Below are 21111 nucleotides of genomic sequence, written 5' to 3'. Positions count from 1 at the left end.
GAATTGATTTCTTTTTCTGCTTAATCTAAGGCTTTCCCCTTTTTGTTTTATGGTAAATGAGGAGAATTGGAGGCCAAAATGCATCATGAAAGCATATTAATTTGGATCAATGGGACCTGGGAAAAACCGCCCCCAACAGTTGTGAATTATCTAATCTGAGAAAAAGAATACAACAAGAGGACCTTTAGTCTATTGCTTCTAATTATATGAACAAAGAGGCATAGGCTAAAGAGCATTTTGACTATAAACATGTACATATGTCAGGAGAAGGGATATAGTTGTCCTAATAGCTTTCAGCTTTGGAGCTTGTAAGAAACATGCAAAAGTTGGAGATGATACAAATAGTCTCTTTTAGGATTCATGCTCTAAGAATTCTAAGAAATAGACATCCGAGACAAATTAAACTGAATATGATACATACAACAGGAAATTGAAAAATGCATGGAAAGAGCAGATAATGACAGAAAACTTAAATGAGCTCATAAATCAGGAAACTCACTGGAAGAGGGAATAGAGAACATCCCATGGGGGGGAAAAATAGATGGACCTGGTCTCAAAAACAGGAATGGGTGGGGTCATTCATTCTGCAATGATCAATCCTTAAATGAAATGCCAGCTAGCTGTTTGGCCAGGTAAAGTGTTAATACTTTGGACTCCGGAGTCTCCTTTAATCTACAGATTTCAAAACACTTTGAAGCAATGGAGGTTACACCACTTTTGTGTACTGTTGTTAAGTGTACCAGGCAGGGAGATATGGGACGAGATTGACTGGAATGTGACACAAGTCAATAAAATTAATCAGTTCTAACACTGGAACAATTCTGGGCCAGCACCTGCCAATCAGATTAAATGAATCTAAGGAAAGCCTACTGATCAAGGGCAGCCAGGAAAGAAAAATGAACATATACCTTTAAGGGAGTGGGGAGAACCTTAGAAGGTCCATCGTTAAGATGATGTCATTTCAGAAAGTCATTGAAATAATGTCTTTCCATTTGTAGGATGTTGGGACTTAGAGCTGAGGAAGGTCACAGAAGTAGTAAGTAGTAAAACCAAAATGAGAGCTTTGACTCCAACTTCATTCTATTGAGGATGGCAGTTCTGTTTTTCTGGATAGAAATGGTTTAGGAATGATCAGAAGGAAACAAAAATCATGGTGATATCATAAAAAGATCTGTGACAGAACAGTCAGGTTCCCTTTCTGACTGGTGCTCACTACTTGTGGGAATCATTTAGCATTTCTGGGCTTCAGTTTCCTCATCTGAAAAATGAAGGGGTTGGGTTAGATAATCATTGAGATTCCATCTAGCTCAGATTTGTGATACTAAGTGTGTAGTGACTGAGTCATTCCCTTGCTCAAAAAACTTTGGTGGCTCCCAATTGCAGTTAGGGTGAAATACAAACTTGACCATCTAGCTCTATCTTACCTTTTCAACGTTGGGGTATATGGCTGTTCAAAGAGAACTAGCATCTCTGGTTCTAGGACTTAGCAAGCTCTTTTTAGGGCTGCTCTGCCACCTTTGGTGTCTACCTGTCACTCAGCTCTCACCTATGGCTCCAAAAAGCTATAGCATATGCACCCCATAAAACCATTCTGGCAGCTGGGCTAAATCAGGTGAAGGAAAGTTGATGGTTCACAAACTCCTGTGGATGAGTCGAAGGGGTTTTTCCTCCAAGCATGTGAAGATTTCCCCAATGAAATGGGTGGGTGAGACCATTTTGTCCCAATGACTATGAAAGCAGGTGAAAAGCTGAAATGGTCACAGTAAAGTTCTTAGAGTTTGGATCTTGGTCAAATATTGAGGACCCCAACATCATCCATTGTATTCTGGGTCATCACCAGTTGTCCTGACTTTTGTCCTAATGCTGGAGTTCAGTGACTCTGGAAGAGAAGGTGAGGCTGACTACTTTGTTCAACTTTGCCTCATTTAAATCTAATTTACTTAAAAGTAAAAACATCATCAGGTCATATCATTGGTCCTCTTTGAAAATGAAGGATAAACAACTTTTCTAGCATCATTTCACATTACTGTCTTTGCATTTACACAGATTGTCCCCTATGTCTGGAGTGTACTATTTATCATCACTTTTCAGAATTCTTATCTTCCTTTAAGACTCATTTTCTCTGTCTCTGATTCTCTCTCTCTCTCTCTCTCTCTCTCTCTCTCTCTCTCTCTCTCTCTCTCTCTGTCCCTGTCCTTGTCTCTCTCTCTGTCTCTTTCTCTCTGTCTCTGTCTCTTTCTTTTTCTCTCTCATCTTCAATCTTTTCAAATTACTCTGCATTGTCTTATTGTCTTATTTGTGTACATGTTATTTCCTCCAATAAGACTTTAAGGTTAGAAACTGTTTCCTTTTTTTTTTTTTTTTTTTTTTTTTTGCCTTTTTATCCCCAGTGCCTGGCACATAGAAGGCACTTAAGTGTTTATTATATTGCATCCTCCATTAAAATTAGCATCAGTATTGACATGTCAGTCAAGTTGGGGTGGGGTGGAGGCAAATAATGACTTGAAAATAAGTGAAAGTGAATTGTACTATTGATAGTCCAAAATCCAAATTCTTGTTCAGTCTCTGTAGGGAGCTGTTGTCTCCAAAAGCTGCCGGATCGCCCTCTGGGAAGAGATCTGCTGTGTCTACTCAAATCTCTCAGACAGATTCTTCTTCCTATAGAGAACCGTTGTCTCCAGGCAGTTGCCGTTAACTCTTGTCCAGAGAAGTGACTTCCCTTCCTGCAGAGAGCCCCGTCAGGCCTGATGTAATGCAGAGACTTCTCCTCTTCCTGGAGTGCTGTCCTCCAGCCCTTGTCCTTCCCTAGTCCAGACTGCTTTCCAAGCTCAATGTTGCCTCTTTTTATCCTCCCAGAGAATGGGCGTGGGATAATGCAAGGACTTATGGGAAGAACCACTTCAGCCAATGAGCTTGCTCCTTCTAGGATTCCTAAGGTGTAAACTCCCTTTACAGGTCTGAGCCAGAGAACTGTCAAGTCAACCTGAGTTCTCACCTTGTAATTGTCCAGACAACCTGAGTTCTCACCTAGTAATCCTAACAAGTCTCTGTTGCTGACTCATGTGTACTGAGAAAGATACCTCAATTCTCTGAAAAATAAGATGTTTAAGTGTTACTCTTATTTTATCCAAGCAGTCTCTCCCCTGAAGTACCATGTTGATGCCTTGCTGTAGTATGAAAGTGACCTTGGTCCTTGAAGGCTATGCCAGTGGAATATAAATTCTTATAGGTCCTATTTAGCTAGAAAGACTTTAGTGCTTGTCCCCAAGGTGACCATCACAAAATGTAACCTTAAATACTTTGAAGATGTACTATGTGCGGTGGGGCTCTCTATAGAAAAATTCACTTAAAATGTCACTGCTGTGGGTCATTGGGCAGCTTCCCATGTTTAATCATTATCCTTGTTAGCTGGATGCTAAGATTAGTTGCCTCCATGTTTCTAAAGGATATTACTACTGTTTTTAGTTATAGGCATGTGCTGAAAGTTGCCCATGTTATCTCTGAAAGCCTAGTGCTAAATTTTCAACATGAATGCTCAGGAAATTTCTAATTTTCTAATTTCCTCAGAAAGTTGGGGAAAAAAAAAACCCTATTATCATGGCCTGATTTATTGTTTTATTGGTTGTCTAGGCTTAAGAAAGTGATGGAGAAAATGGTAATAGTGCAGATTAAATTTAAAAATGTGTATAGTGGAACTTTGATTCTCCTCCTTCCACCCTAGATCTGGCTGTTAAATATTTACCAACTCATCCCTGGTTATTCCTTTTAAAATATTGGTACCCCTAGGCAAAGTTCAGATTTCTTTACTCTTGTTATGGGCATATAAACCCAGGGATAACGATTTCTAGGGATATCTCAGATACTGAGAGGCATTTCATGAATATGTTGTACTGGGATATGAAGAAGTTGTGATCTGCATTTGTGGGAGCAGTATCTATATTGATGAAATCATAGCTTCTTGAACTATTGAAGTCTAGAAGAAGAAAGAGATTCAGAGGAATTAAGACACTTAAGTAAAGTGTCTTACATAGTAAATCAATGGCACATCATGACATGTCCAATTTAACTTTATACTTGATTTAAAAATAACAACAACAGCAAATGATATCAATGGAGGTAATAGAGAGTTTTTTAAAATGACATGTGAGATGTTTAAAGTTTGCTAAGCATGGTCATCAGGAGAAACATACATTTAAATAATAAAACAAAAAAGATTATCAGCAACAAGCAACTTGCCAGTCTTGTCAATGGAAAAACTATTGTCAGAGAAAAAATTCTAATCCTATCTCAGATGCTTACAAGCTCTATCACTTTGAGCAAGTAATTGGTCCAAAATTCAGTCCCCCAATCTATAAAATAAGAGAGCTGGATTAGGTGACTTCTGGAGCCCCTTTTTAGGTCAAGAAACTACATAACAATCATTGACATAACAACTTCCTGGGTGTGTGTGTGTAGGTGCTTTAATGTTTGCAAAAAGCTCTTATTTACAACCTTCCAAATTTCTCTCTGCCAGTGTTGTTATCAGCAAATTAAGGTGATTAGACTAGGTGATCCTTAAACCCCTTCCCAGATCTCCTTGTATGATCCTTCAATCCCCACTGTTCTTTTTACTACATTGGCCACATATGGGTGCATTCTAGCTTCAGATGTTCATGATTTCAATCCAGTCTTTACTTTCCTAAGACTGAAGTCTTAATCCTTTATTTAGTGCTTAATTTTGACTAAGGAGGGAACTAGAAAGAAAAAGTGAATGCTTAGAGATTGAAAATGATCAAATTAAAAAGAGCTCTTTTCTGAATTTTCCTTGACTTCTATTTATAATATATGCAGTGAGTTGTTACACATTAAAGGGACACATTTTCCATTGACTGAGCACATGTCAATTTCTGAAATAACTTTGGTTGCGTAAGTTTTTTTTTTTTTTTTTTTTTTTTAGGGGGTTATTTTTCATAATGGTTACCTAAACATACCAATGGGCTAATTTAGCTAGTTAAATCATCAGAAATCAAGCACTTTTTTTTGGTAAGAAGCTTTGATGTTGCTTAACAAATGAGCACAATAATTTAAGATGTTTTGAAAAATTTAAAAACATTAAGTCTAGCCATTGGAATCTTGGAAATTGTCTAGTTCTTACTAGTTGGCTCATTCTTTTTTTTAGTGATGAACCAGTGTCAGAAGTAGAATAGAAAGTTAAAAGGAGTAGGGCCTTTTCTTAGAGAAAAACTTGATTTAGACCTTCACCTGTGATACTTTTCAGATATGTGAATAGAAATAGGTTTTAGCCTTTGAGCTTTGACTTTTTCATCTGTAAAATGAGGAAAATCCTTTGTAAAACTTAAAACATAGAAATGGGAGATTATTAGTTGTAGTTTTGTTGAAATAGAGTTGGAAGAGATTTTAGATCAAAGAATGTTAGAAATGGAAAAGACCTTCAAATATAGAATATTTAAAGCTTGGAAGGGCCTTGAAACAGCACGTTTGAATTAGTAGAGACTTTCAAACATAGAATGATGGAGCATAGAATGTTAGAACTGGAAGAAGGGAAACATAAAATAAGCTGTAAGGAACCTTAAAATACAGAATATTAGAGCAGGAAGAAAAAACCTTAGAAAATAGAGGTTTGAGCATAGAATATTAAAGCAGAAACAAAATGAGCAGGACTAAGAGATCATTGTACATGGCAACAATAAGATTATGAACTGACCAATTCTGATGGATGGTGCTCTTTCCAATAATGAGATAATTCAGATCAGTTCCAATAATCTTGTGATGAAAAGAGCCATTTATACCTAGAGAGAGGACTGTAGAAACTGACTGTGAACCATAAAAAAGCATTTTCACTCTTTCTGTTGTTGTTGTTTGCTTGTGTTTTGTTTTCCTTCCAGATTTTTTTTTCTTCTTGATCTGATTTTTTTTTTGTGCAGCAAGATAATTGTATAAATATGTATACATATATTGGATTTAACATGTATTTTAACATATTTAACATATATTGGATTACCTGCCATTTAGGGGAAGGGGTGGGGGGAAGGAGGGGAAAATTTGGGACACAAGGGTCAGTGTTGAAAAGTTACCCATGCATACATTTTATAAATAATAATAAAAAAAAAGAATGTTAAAGCAGAAAGTCTGTTAGTACATAAAATATTGGGACTGGAAGGGACCAAAAAGGTGAGCTTATCCAACTTCCTACTTTACAGCTGAGAACCATTGGTAAAATGAAAGTTGCATTGAGTTAGTAAGTTGCTGGGTGGATATTCAGACCCACTATTCCTGACTTTAACTGGAATCAATGAATGCCTAGCCTATACTTGATGTTGCTGAAGGTGTTGTCATGGTTTGCTGCCCACCAACCACAAAAAAAATTTCTGGAGTTTTGCTAATTATAATAATAATATGCATTTATATAGGCTTTGCCATTACAAAGAGCTTTCACTTATGTGGTTTTCTTTGAGGTGCAATTATCTTGTTATACTAAATGAACAATTTTGGATGTTGTCAATACAAACTGGGTAAGAGTGTAGCTCTCTTGGAATGTGTGAGAAACTTTTATTTACACAAGCCTTGACATTTAAAAAAACTCAACTCATGGTTTTGACCTTTTGAGCAATGCAATGCCTAGATGAGGTTTCAATTATTTTGTTCATTCCTTATCTAGCCAGCTTACTTGAGGCTGACCTAATGTTTAGAAGCAAAGATCCCAGACTCTTGGTGAGATGGCTGTAATTCTATTTCAGTCAGTCATGAATTTTAATTCTGTGTCTCATTAGGGAGAATGTGGTTTAATGACCAAGTCTTTAAAAAAAAAAAATTAATTCAAGGAATTTGAAGGACCTCACTACAATTGGAGAGACTTGGCTCTTAGTATCAGGAGCTGCTTTTTCTCTGATCTTTTTTCTTTTTAAACTCAGAAGCTGCTTCAATCTTTTTTCTTTTTAAACATTGGACAGTACAGATCCTGGAAAAATAGTGAATGAGGCCCTGATTCTTTTTATCCCAAGGGTTCAGTTTTCCCTTCTCGTGGCAGGTTTTAATGTTAATAGTTGGGAAGCCAGTGACCCTTGAATACCATAGCAGGTGAAGCTCATTACCCAATGCCATGGTCAGAATTTTCTTTCTTAATAGATTTTATTTGAATTGGTTACTTTATTCTTACTAATCATTTTCTCTTTCACTCCCACCTAGGATTATTATAATTATTATTATTTGGATTATTATTATTTCATAGGGAGTCTTTGAGCATACAGTTAATCTTAGTAACATTGCTATGAAAACCATGGTTACTAGTAGCACATATCTTTTTGGCTGATTAATTTTAAGTTCTCAAAACCAAATCATTTTGATGATGTGATGGTTTATTCATGCATTAACTCAGCAGATAATTATGGAGTTTACTACAGACAAGACCTGGTCCTAGGTACTAGGGGTAGGAGAGCTAAAGAGAAGGCATAAATCTTATCTATGTTCAAGAATCTTATAATTTAGTAAGAAAAACCTGATCCTCCTTTGGTCAAAAAGCTTTATCTATTCCTGGTTAAGATCTTCCAGATATTATTCCTATTCACTTATGACTTTGTGCTGATTTCATCCTATCCTGGAACACTCTAGGATCTCCTACATGAGCTCCAAGGTCATTCAAATGAAGCCAGCATCCATACTGAAAAAAAGTAGATGAAAAATAGATTTTGCTCTGATTTCAATATGCAGGCTAGAATCCATCTATAAAAATAAGTCCAGTTTCTTGAATAGGTCCTGTAGCTAGACAATGAGCTAGACTGGATCACATTGGGGAAATTGTACAGCACTTTCGGTGGTCCCAAAATGCTTGCAGTCATAAAAGTATCCTGTGATGTTATGGGGTTATGAATCATGGAAAAATGATCTCAGAAAACTAAAAATTGCAAATGACAAAAAAAGAGAAAGGAAAGATAAGCATCATATATAAGCAAGCTGCATGATATTATCAATGATGACATGCATGCAAAAAATGGCATCAACTAGGACATATATGATCAGAAGGAGAAGGGGACTGATCACATAGTGAGCATAAAGAATAACTAATGCACACCAGAAGTGATTTGTTAGTATCCAGGCATTAGTAAAAGCATTAGAGGAAGGCTTCCAGAATGTTGGGCAGAATCTACATAGGGAATTTACAGAAAGATTTGGAAAAGAATATCATAAGATAAGAAAGTATGCTTGGGTTGAGAACTATGCTGCTGGAAAGAAAATCATTATAGGATTGGAATGTTATGACATTCACCTATATACAAAAAAGATTATATCAGGGACAAAAATGACTACCTGGTTTGAATGATTAATTGATCACTTTCATCCTTTAAGAAGCAAGTATTTATCCAGCAAAACAATAGGCCTTGTACTTGACTCAACTCTTCAGGAGAAAAAGGAGAAACATTAGACATCATCCTTGTGCCTATCTTGCTGGGGAAGCAAGACTTCTATATACCTGGAACAGAGAACAAATTAACTGCTACATAGTATTATTGGTGAATTATGAGTTAAGTAAAGGGAGAAAATAATGAGGGATGGAGCCTTTTGGGGAAGGTTTAATTGGCAAGACTTGAGGCTTGAGCTAGGCAAAGAAGGATGGACTGGATTTGGAAATTTTAAATACAGTGGTCCCACCTCCCTGAATTCCTGAGTAAGTTGTGGAACCTGAGTGAGCAGTCTTGAGGTGAGTAAACTAGTATTTAATGCTTAAGCCCAAGAATTTAATACTTAAAGCTTAGTACAAGTACTGGGTTCATACTGTAATCACTTTATTTTACAAAGAAGAGCCTGGGTGGGATTTGTTTCAATGGACAACTTCACTGGTTGGATAAATTCAGAAGTGGTTGAATGACCAGGCTCCAAATTGTTGATTAATGGAGTAATGTCGATGAAGTCTATGGCAGAGTGCTGTAAAATCTGTCATTTTAAAAGATCATTGCCTTGGAGAAAGGTAGATGGTAAATTCATCAAATATACAATAACACCAAACTGGTAGGGATAGCTAATACACTGGGTGACAGAATAAGAATGTCCAAAGAACCTGAAAGACTGAAAACAGTGGACTAACAGCGACAAGATGAAATTTATAAGGGGAAATGTGGAATTATAGTATTGTAGATTGAGAACTACAAGTGACCTTGAAGGTTATCTAATCTATTCCTTTCATTTTACAGTTGAGGCAACTGAATTTAACTTGTCCAAGGTCACACAGATAGAAAATGGCAGCACCATAACCCTCCACTGATGCTAAAACAAACAAATGAAAAACCAAACCCGAAAAACAAAGACCAATTTCACCCGTGTAAAATTTAGCTGAGAAAAATGGAGAGAAAAAGAATTTGTGTGAGAAAGAAAAATGGAGGTTTTTGGCATTGGGCTACATGTGTAATGAATGAGTGAGCAGTGAGATAAGGTCAGGGATCTTCTATCTAATGGAATCTTTTACTGCATTAACAGAAATGTCATCTCTATAATGAGGGAAGTGACAGTGTCATTATATTTCTAACTGGGGGTTGATCAGGAGCTGCCTAGAGCTGACTTTCTTACTTTTGTCTAAATGCTCTCTTCCAACCCTGGTTAAGGACTTTTCCCCTAATTGGGTCACTGCTAGTGTATTATGTTCATATATAGCCACCATATTTTATTTTATTTTATTTTATTTTATTTTTTTATTTTTTCCTGAGGTGACTTGCCCAGGGTCACACAGCTAGGAAGTGTTAAGTGTCTGAGAACAGATTTGAACTCGGGTCCTCCTGAATTCAAGGCTGGTGCTCTATCCACTTCCCCATCTAGCTGCCTCCTAGCCACTATATTTTAGACCAGACTTGGACAGATTGAAGTAAATCCAGAATAAGGTGGTCAGGATGGTTAAAAAGACTCAAAATCATAGTTTGTTTGAAGGAATTAGGTAGGGATCTTTAACAAAGAGAATCGGAGGAGGAGAAACAGACCTGATGGGCGTCTGAAATTACTTGCAGACTTGTTATGTGGAAGGATTAGCTTTTTTTTATGGTAGTGGAAAACTCAGTGGCATGGTAATAAGTAGCATAAAATGTGTCCATAAAAACATGTGTGACTAGAAGTGGATATGGCTCAAAGAACACAATAAGAGATGGACATGTCCCTTTGAACTAGAGGGTAATAGATTTGTATTAGAAGGGACCTTTGAAATGATCTAGAGTCTAGATGGCAGAGTAGATAGAGAAATATCTGTGAGTTCAAATCCAACTTCAGCCACTTACTGGTTGTATGACTGGGCAAGTCACTTAATCCTGCCTCAGTTTCCTCATCTGCCATCTCCTCATCTGGAGAAAGAAATGGCAAACCAGTCTGGTTTCTGCCAAGAAAACCCCAAATTGGGTCATGAAGAATTGTACCCAACAACAACAAAATGGAAAACAGAATTAGTTCAAGCATGAAGATGACAAAGAAGACATATTTATATTGTATAAAATAATTTATAATAATCTTCAGCTTCCTTTATGCTTTACAAATCACTTCTAGATCATCTCATTTTTAATAGTTTTATATATTTTATAGCTGAAGAAACTGAAATGTCCTGTACAAAACTATAAAATTAGTAAATAGTGGGGCTAGGATTTGAACTTAGGTCTTTGGATGACAAATCCAGTGCTCTTTCCTCACTCCATTGCTTTTCCTCTTTGAGGCAAAACAATTAAAGCACGATTCCCTTTTCTCTTCTTTAGTTTCCTCTGCTGACAAACAAGGAGGCTGAATGTGACGAGCTCTAGGGGCCCCTTCCAGCTCTAGCAGTGTCCTTTCTCCTTAGCAGATTTGTGTTCATGCCATTGAACCTGATGGACGCAGGGACTCTGGTCCCCCCCCCCCCCCCCCAGTCTTCACTTCCTAATTTGGCTTTGAAACTCCAGGAGCAGAAGTATCCATTTCATGCCCACAAGTAGAAACATCAGCATAACTGTTGGAAGTAATCATCTTCCTAACAACAGAAGGCAGCAAGCTGGTGCCCAAAATAAGTAATGGGCATGATGGGGCGCTGGAGGTAACATTCCCCTTAACCCAGAGATCAGCATTTCAGTGTCTAAACAGGTAATCTATGACACCTATGTCACTTCAGAGTCATGCGAGATCCAGTTTCATCAGGATCCAAATCTGGATTCTCCCTTCTGCATCTCTCCACACCCCCCTCCCTCCAGACACTCCACTGCCTTAACACTGAAAGTTATATGATTGATTGGAGTTCACACACTTAGAGGAACTCTCAGAGGCCATAATAGGGCACAGTTCCCGTGCTCGCTAGTGGGAGATCCCCTTACACTGGGCTAGATTGCTTTTGTGAGCATGGGTGTGATAATGTGGTGCCATGGAAATAGCAGCAGTGGAAAAAGGGCCTGGGCTCCAACCTTGGCTCTGTAGGCTGTTTGACCTTAGGCAACTCATTTATTTCTCTGCCTCAGTGTCTTTACCTGTAAAATGGGAGAAAGGGACTTGGATGCTCTGATCTCTGAGATCTCTTCTACTTCTATTTTAAAGAACTTTAAAAGCCCTTTCACATCCATTATTTCTTTTTGTCCTCACGCCCAGATAGGTAGGGCTCAGAGATTGAAGCAGAGGATCTCATGAATCACAGAATCCTGAAGCTGGAAAGACCTCAGAGACCATGCATTCTCTCCTCCCTTTCTTTAAAAGATGAGGAAATTTCAGCCGTAGGGGAGGAATCAGTTTGGAGAAGGTTCTGAAGCTGGGACAAGAATCTAGATTTTTTCCTAGTGCCCCTTCCACTGTACCATAGCCATGAGGCAGAAAGGGGCCTGAGTTTGGGGGATTTTTTTTTTTCCTGGGAGAAGGGAAGACAAATATTGGGCAGAAGGTGCTCACACAGCTTCCCCTGTTTGGAATAAAAGTTTGTACTTCAGGGATTAGATCATCAAACTGAAGGAGGAAAAAAAAAAAAGAAAAAGAAAAAAAAAAGGGGGGGGGAAGCAGCTCAGTGAGTGATTGGTGGAGAATTTCTCAGTGGCTTCACAGAGATTTTTTACCCTTCTTGCGCAAACTGCAGATCAGGAAAGGATTAGGTAACAACAGGGTGGCTGAAGTATATTACACACGGGGTTGGCCTTTAGCCAAGGAATGCAGCATGCAAAACCTGCCGTTGCTTAACCAGTCAAATATAGCTCTGGATACAGACTGGTTCTCCAGGGGAGGAGCAGGAATTGGGTTTCTGCTGTCCCCACAGCTTATTCTAGGAAAAAAGAATCATTTGACATTCTTTTGTTACTTTAAAGGTGTGACAATTACCTAAGCGGTTTTCAAGGGGTTGCAGAAACTCGGGTGTAATGAGGTGGAAAACTGAGCTTGGAGCCTGCAATAATGATTTCAAGAAGTCTCCCCATGGGCCCTTGCTGTTAGGATGGTCAGTGTTTCAGGCCCAGTTGATTTTACCATAGGCCCCATCTAAAGGAAAAATCAGCAAGTGAACAAACCAACAGGGGGAATCTCTTGAGTGCTCAGGAAGACTCAGGAAGCAGCTATGTAGTCACAGAATACAAGATTCATAAGGGACCTCAGCACACTAAAAATTAAACTTGGAATGGAGATTATGTCATACTATGCCAGATCAGGAAGGGACGGTCGAGGTCATCCATTCCGGTCTTTCTTTTACAGCTCAGAGAAGGCACAAGGCTTAAAGATGTCTACACATATGGAGCTGGTAAAAAGCAGAGCTAAGATTCCAACCCAATCCCTGGATTTCAAGTCTAGTCCTCTGGCCCTGTGCTGGCTGTGAGACTGACTGTGGGGAAGTCTGAGGACTTCTGGAAGATTCAGCTTTCTCAACTGTAAAATGAGAATAATAATACTTGCGTAACTTTCCTCACAGGGGAAAGGGTGCTGTAAACTTTAAAGCATTATATAAATAGGAGCTATTATTCCTGGCCTTTTCCCAACCACCCGCCTTAGGGGAAGTTCCTTATCCTTAGAAAAGAAGCTCTGACTAGGTGGGGTTGGGTCCTGGTCATAGTCTGAGTAGGGATGATACTGTAGAAAGACCCACTTGATTTAGAGTTTAGAGATTTGGATTCAAATTTTAGTTTTGCTATTTGCTGGGCAAATCACTTTATCACCTGAGCCTCAGTTTCCTTATCTATAAAAATACAGGTTTAGACTAGATGACCTCTAAGACAGAGATATGTTGGTAAATGTTTAACAACTGACTTTTCCGTAAAAATGTACTCTGCTATACTTTTAAGATTAGTTGCCATTATTAACATTTTCTCCATCACTTTCTTAGGTCTAGACCATCAACACAATAATAAACCAAACCCTGATGTACTATGACTGGGGAATTTCTGAATTATGAATGCTCACATTGAACATTTAACAATTGGTTCTCCAGCCAAGGGAACCCCTGACTTTAAAGTCTATTCAACTCCCCAATCTTGTCATCCTTTTCCAGAGATGAAAAGATGTTTGATTCATTTCCTCAATTGCAAAAGGGTTATGTGTTTTATTTGAGAATTCATATATCACTTTTTGGATCACTAGACTGAAAACAGTAAAGTCTCTTTAAAATCATCAGTTGGAATTTTTTTTTTTTTTAATCTGGAGCCACGAACTTGGCTTGTGTTTAACTTCATGTATTTATTGACTGTATTTAAATATACTTTGTTTTCTTGGTAGTCCCATGTATTTTATTTTCTGCATTTAAAAACATTATTGTTGTAAAGAATTAACTTCTGTTCAATAATTTTTAAAGTAAAAGGAGACCAAGAAGAGGAAGAAGAAGGAAGAGGAGCAGCAGTAATATCAATGACAGCAATAACAACCACTCCAGGATGCTCTCTTCGTTTTATGATATTATACCAGGACTATTTGACAAATAATACATTTGAATTGAAACTTTAAATAAAAGATCCCATTATTTATAATATTGATCCTATCAAAATCTAGAATTTTCTAATAAAAATAAAATAATTAAATATCCATTTTTTAATTAAAAAAACCCAACCCCCAAAATTATTATTCTGAGGAAATTTCTCTAGATTATCAGAGGTCTAAGTCACACAAAAAGGTTAAGAACCCAAGATCTAGTCTCCCTGAGGTTTAGAAGGGTTAATCAACTTGCCCGAAGTCACAAAAGTCCTATGTAGAAGAATAAGGATTTGAAGTCAAGTCCTCAAATTCCAAATCTTATGTTCTTATAGTTAGAGCAGGAAACTGGAGTCAGAAGAAATATCTTGTCTAACCCATACTCATGTAAAATCCATTCTAGGAGTTCTCCATCAAATTTTATTTGATTTAACTCTCTGATTCAGAGCTGAGCATAATTTATGAGCTCTGATAAAATCATGGGATCATAGATCAAGATGTGGAAGGGACCTAGTCTAACCTGGTCTAACTTCCTTATTTTAGAGATGAGGAATTTTAGGCCCTGGAGGGCTAAGTCACTTGCCCAAAGTCATACAGCCACTATGTGATCAGTAAATAACCATAATCAAATCAGCATTACCATTCCTCTAAAGGCTGTGTGTGTCAAATTAGTTGTGCAATGCCTCTACTTACCATCCCCTTACCTTCTCCCTGGTCTCCACTCCCTCCTATTTGTTGTCTATATTATAATGTAAGCTTCTTGAGGAAAGTAACTTTTCTTTTTGTCTCTCCTCCCATCCCCCCTCTTCTCTCTTTCCCCCTCTTTCTTCCCCTTCCCTCCCTTTTCTCCTCTATTTTCTATTTATCTCTAGTTAGTCCTATCTAAATTATGTTTGCACATAATGTTTATGTATTGGCTCTCCCATTGGATTGTGAACTCTTTGAGGGCAGTAATTGTCTTTTATATCCCCAGTAATTAGCACAATGCCTGGAACATAGTGGGAGCTTAATAAATGTTAGTTGATTTTAATGGTTAAAAATTTTATTAAATTGAAATCACCACCTTGTAATTGTCACTTGTGGCCTCCCTTCCCTTCCCTTCAGTCTCTCCCAGAACCTTGCTCTTTTTTCTCAGTCGGTCTCGAGCTACCCTCTCTCCTCCTTTCTTCTCCCCTCCCCTCCCTTCCCCTTTCCCTCTTTTTTTCTCCTTTTCTCTCCTCTCCTACCTGTGTGGTACGGAAATGGTAAGGGTCACCATTTAATAAAAAAAGCTGGAGAGAGCTCTAGAGAAAAGCAAAGTTTATTGTACATTCTCGCGAGAAGGGCGTCCCACCCTTCGAGTAGACAATCGAAGAGAGGAAGCACCTCCTGTGGGCAGGACAGCACTTTTAATCCCTAACGCAAAAACGCCCCCTCCCACCACTGACCCTCATCCTCATTGGCTGAGAGTCTTACATTCTAAACTTGAGATCTACCCATGAAATTGAACTTGACCAATAAGTACATAGTTGCCCATATTTGGATGAAATTGGGAGATGATATCATGGGAGGGGAGAGCAATTATGCCCTTGACTCGATGTTTAGAGTTCTTTAGGCCTACTCCAACTCTGAAGTAGATGAAGCCTTACTGGATTTTCACAACTGTCTTGAAAGATCTCACCTCATCTCATTCATACTCTAGTACCTGGCACCTAGTAAGCACTTAAATTCTTATTTATTTACATATTTATCAATTTATATATTCATTTATTCAAATTGCAGAGCCGAATTCCAACTCAAATCCTCTGACTCCAAATTCAGATATGATTATCCCTATTTTCCAAATGAGGAAACTGTCTCAGAGAGATTAAGAGAATTGATCTTGTCTACCTACACACATGAAAAGTATTGGATCTGGGATTTGAACTCAGATTTCCACATCCTAAATCTAGCACTCTTCCCACTCAACAGTAATTGCTTCTAGGCATTCTATAGGGCTGATGGTAATGGAGAAGTCTTAGCCTGAAGTTATACACGCAGCTGTTTCCAGAGCTCCAGAAATACGTCTGGCACATGAGTATTAATGCCACCTTTCACCTATCCAGGATAGATTTTATTTCTAGACTAGGTCATAGATCCAAGGACTCCTCTGATCCTTGAATCTGGGTTTGCCCTTCCCTTTCTTAGACTTTATTTGGTGATCTGTCCCCTTCCTAAGGCAGGGAGAGGCCTGAATGTAAAGGCAATTCTTTCTTCTCTCCCTTTGTTGAGGAAATGGGATTAATTGGCAATGCAATTGCTCATTAGAAATCAAAAAATCCCTTGTATAGATAGCTTGTGTGTTTCAGTTGATTAGTGAACTCAGGTTCTTTGCTTCCATCCAAATTCATTAATTTTGTTATCTTGTCAGACGATAAAACTTTGTCCTGATACCCACAGACTGTAGTCTTAAGACCCTAAACTCTGCCAATTGTGTCTAAGGCTCAAAATAGAAGAACTGGGTTTCTGACCCAGATCTCCTTTGTCCTTTCCACAGATAGTCAGAATATAAAATCACATAATAAATGTACTAGAATTATATGAAGAGGATTCTGGAGTCTCAAGAGTATGACTTCTAGTCCTCAACATGTATTGTATCATCCTGTTAAGAATGTAAACTTCTTTAAAATAGAGATTACCTCACTGTTGTATTTGTGTCAACTACAACTATTCCAGTGGTGGCACAAAGTAGGTGTATTAAGCTTTTATAATTGATTGATTCATTAATTCATTGACTGAGTTCATATTCTTTTTTTTTTCTTATTCAAGATAAGGAACATATTTTTTCTCAATAGTATTGTATTTTTCTAAATACATTAAAGATTTTCAACATTCATGTTTGTAAGATTTGTGTCCCAAATTTTTCTCCTCCCCTCCTTACCACAAGACAGCAAGCAATATGATATAGCTTAAACACATGTCCAATCTTTTAAAATATATTTCCATATTAGTCATGTCTTGTAAGAGAAATCAGACCAAAAAGGAAAAAAAAATGAGAAAGAAAAAGTAAACAAACAAACAAAAAAAAGGTGAAAATACTATGCTTCCAACTACATTCATTCATTCTCTATAATTCTCTCTTTGGATGTGGATGGCATTTTCTTTTTTTCTTTTTAAATTAATTAATTAATTAAATTAATTTTTACAAAAAAATTATGCACAGGTAATTTTCTAGCATTGACAATTACAAAACCTTTTGTTTCAACTTTTCCCCTCCTTCCTCCCACCCCCTTCCCCCAGATGACAGGTAGACCGATACATGTTAAATATGTTAAAGTATAAGTTAAATACAATATATGTATACATGTCCAAACAGTTATTTTGCTGTACAAAAAGAATGGGACTTTGAAACAGTGTACAATTAGCCTGTGAAGGGAATCAAAAATAGAGGGATTGGGAATTCTATGTAGTGGTTCACAGTCAACTCCCAGAGTTCTTTCACTGGGTGTGGCTGGTTCAGTTCATTACTGCTCTATTAGAACTGATTTGGTTCATCTCATTGTTGAAAATGGCCACGTCCATCAGAATTGATCCTCATAGTATTGTTGTTGAAGTATATAATGATCTCCTGGTTCTGCTCATTTCACTCAGCATCAGTTCAGATAAGTCTCTCCAGGCCTTTCTGAAATCAGTGGATGGCATTGTCCACCCCAAGGCAATTGTAATTGAATCACTGTATTGCTGAGAGGAGTCATGTCCATCACAGCTGATCATCACATAATCTTGCTGGTATCATCTACAATGTTCTCTTGGTTCTGCTCACTTCACTCAGTATTAATTCATCTAAGGCTTTCCAAACTTTTTTGATGACAGTGCCTTCGGGTTTGGAGAATATAGAAGCACCTCATTTTGAAAGGCTTCATCTTACTAGAATGAAGAGAGTTGGTGATCCCATTGGAATCCATATGATGTGAGCAAACAAGCATCCTTGGAATTCAAGTTGGGTTCTGGATGATGGGGTCTAGGAAGGAGGCAAAGGGAAGACCAAAGGAGAGGGTGCTCCCTGGTGAAGGTGGGTTTATTTTTTTGAATAAAGTGCTAAACTTTGTGTAAAGAAGGCTTAGGTTTGGCTCCTGCCTCTGGAACTTAGCTGAGTGACTATGGGCAAATCTCTGAGTCTTGGTTTCCTTATCTATAAAATAGGAATTTTTTTGTTGTTGTTATTTAGTCATTTCAATTATGTTTGACTCTCTGTGACCCCATTTGGGGTTTTCTTGACAAAGATACTGAAATAGTTTGCTATTTCCTTCTCCAGATCATTTTACAGATGAGGAATTGAGGCAAACAGCGTTAAGTGACTTGCCAGGTATCACAGCTAGGAAGAATTGAATTCAGATTTTCCTGATTTCAAGGCTGGCACACTGCCAAGCAATTAATTGGAAAATAAACCTCTTTTTTTGTGCTAGAAACTGTGCTAGGTTCTGGGAAATAAAGAAAAAAAATTCTTCATGGAATTTATAGTTTTATTGAGGGAAGCAACATGCTCTTATAGAAGTAAATTTTTAAAAAAATAACAAAGGGAAATATCCCCTTCTGGAATGCTCTATCATTAGATTCTGGTTGGAAGATGACTATCTCAGGTTCCAGATACTTTGTGGATCTGTACTACAAACTTATGAGAAACTATGGCTCACAAGCCCCAACCTTTACCTTGAACAGTCAGCCGATTGACACTATTATCTCAGAGCAAAGGCATTTACTGAAAAGGTATAGTAAGAACAATCATTTCAAAACATTCCTTTCTACTCGCTAAGCCTGGGATGTACTTTTATTACAAATGTTCATAATTACCAGGGCAGGTTTTCCTAATTGGTTTCCTAGGTCTCTTCCTTTTTACAATTCAATTCAGTTCTGTAGCTGGAATCTCTAGGATGGTTCTCCGATGGATGTAGCATCTCCACAGACACTTGTAGAATTTGGGTTTGGGAGAAGCACAGAAGGAAGAAGAAAAAAGAGTAAGATTCCCTCTAAAGAGCTAAGTCCTTCCTTCATATCTGGTTCTCTTTTCTATTTCTAGAAATGATTCTTGACTCACTCTCCCAAGAGTTGTCTTGCTTTTTTAAAAGCCATGACTGGGCAGCTAGGTGGTACAATGGTTAGAGCACCAGCCCTGAAATCAGGAGGAGCTGAATTCAAATCTGCTCTCGGACACTTAACACTTCCTAGCTGTGTGACTTTCCTCAGGGGGGAAAAAAAAAAAAAGAACAGTCATGATTGATTCTTTAGCTAGCTTAGGAGCACTGTAACTCCATCAAATTTACTAAAGAATTTCTTTCTAAAGTAGTAATGAAATAGGACATATTTAAAAAAAATATTTATTTATTTTAACAAACAAATATTTTAACAAAGATCATCAAAATGGGATGAATACTCAGTTTCATACTCCCTAAAGATTATAATTTGAAGTATATTAGAGGATACAATTAATGAAAGATCCTCATCAACCCCCCTTAACTCAATGTTAGACAGAGGGCTTTAGATAATAGGGGGATCACTGGAATTTAAGAGTTAGTAGGTAGCATGATAAAACCCAGACTTTGGGACAAAACAGTTCAGTAGCTATGTGGATGGTATGGGAGTGGATTGGAACTTGAGAGAGGGAGCCCAGTTAGGAGGCCATTAACAATAATCATAGTGATAATCAATGAGGACCTGAATCAGGAAAAAGAATACAATTTTATTTGATATAATTGAAAGCCAGATTATAAGGAGTTAGTAAGTGTTGAGAAAGGAGATAGATAGGACCATAGATGGTTGTTTTTAGGAGTTTTGTTATGGAAGGGAGGAACAATATAGGACAACAACTAGAAAGATGTGTCAAGAGAGGTATGGTCAAATTAGGTTTTTTGTTTTTTTTTTTTTAAGAATGGATAAAAGTTGAGCACATTTGTAGATGACAGAGAAATGGATAGGAAGTAATTGAAGATGAGAGAGAAAATTAATGGATGACTTCATAGGCAAACTAAAAGATGTGGGAATGGGATCATGGATATATAGTGTTAAAAGTCAGAAGGGACTTTAGAAGACTGAATGTTGAACCTCAAAAATTTACAACATATTATGTCAGAATTATAAGAGACTTTAGAAGTCTATTTGATTTGGCATTTATTGGATTGCCAGCCCTGGGTGTTAAGAGGACCTGAGTTCAAATTTGATCTGAGACACTTACTAGCTCTGTGACCTTGGACAAGTCACTTAACCCAAATTGCCTTAAAAAAGAAAAAAAAGTCATCCATTCCAATCTCCTTATTTAACAAAGGAGGAAATTAACTTTTAAAGATGTAGTTTCCTCAAGATGTACACAAATCTAGGACAGAAGTGATCCTCAACAAGCTCTTCGGGATTCCTAATCCTGTACTTTGATTCCAGGTGGGAAAAATCATTTAACCTTGCTGGGATTCAGCTTCTTTATATTACTTGTACAGACTGCTATTAGATTTTTTGTATAAGTAAGGAGAGTACACTGTAAGCTTTGAAGTAGTATATATGTAGAAATAACATGTTTTTCTTAGTGTTTTTCAATCATCTGTGATTGGGAAAGTTCTTTAGCCTCAGATAAGAAACTGAAAGGGTGGGGTCTGATTTCTGATTCAGTTTTGACTAGAGGTGAGATAGTGGAAAGAGCTTTGGAATTTGAGTCAGGAGGTCTGAATTCAAGTCTTAACTCAACCCTTCCTGTTTAACTATGTGACTTTGGAGATTTTACTTTATCATTCTTGGACTCAGTTTTCTTATCCATAATAAAAGGGAGTCAAAATAGATGATCTCTCAAGTCCCTCTAAGATCCAACTTAAGCAGAGCTATCCAGATTTCTCAAACCTCCCAAGAGATAGGGAAGAACCGAAAGATTTCCAGAGATTTTCAATTTCAGAGGATAGTAAAGTAAGATCAAAGGGAGACTGAGAAATCTTCATGAATGAACAGAGTAGGAGCCAGTTGTAGATGAACTAGAAAACAGATAAGATGCCACGGATCATTTTGAACTGATTGCAGCTCCAAACTTCATTTTCCTAATCAGATGATTTTCTGATATATATTTTGTTCTTCATAGATATAGAATAGTGACTGATAGACAAGAAGCCCACTCAATTCAGATTGTTCATAGCATACTTATGATTTCTTAATTTTTAAATTCTTGGGCATTTTCCAAAGGGCTTGTCAAACCACTTAGGACTAAAGAGAACACGCTGTCGCCAAGAAGGTGCTCTCCCTCTGTCAAAGTCCTGCATCTTTGCT

The sequence above is a fragment of the Sminthopsis crassicaudata genome, chromosome 1, assembly GCF_048593235.1.
Source record: "Sminthopsis crassicaudata isolate SCR6 chromosome 1, ASM4859323v1, whole genome shotgun sequence".
Taxonomy (NCBI): Eukaryota; Metazoa; Chordata; class Mammalia; order Dasyuromorphia; family Dasyuridae; genus Sminthopsis; species Sminthopsis crassicaudata.
This window is presented reverse-complemented; position numbering follows the sequence as displayed.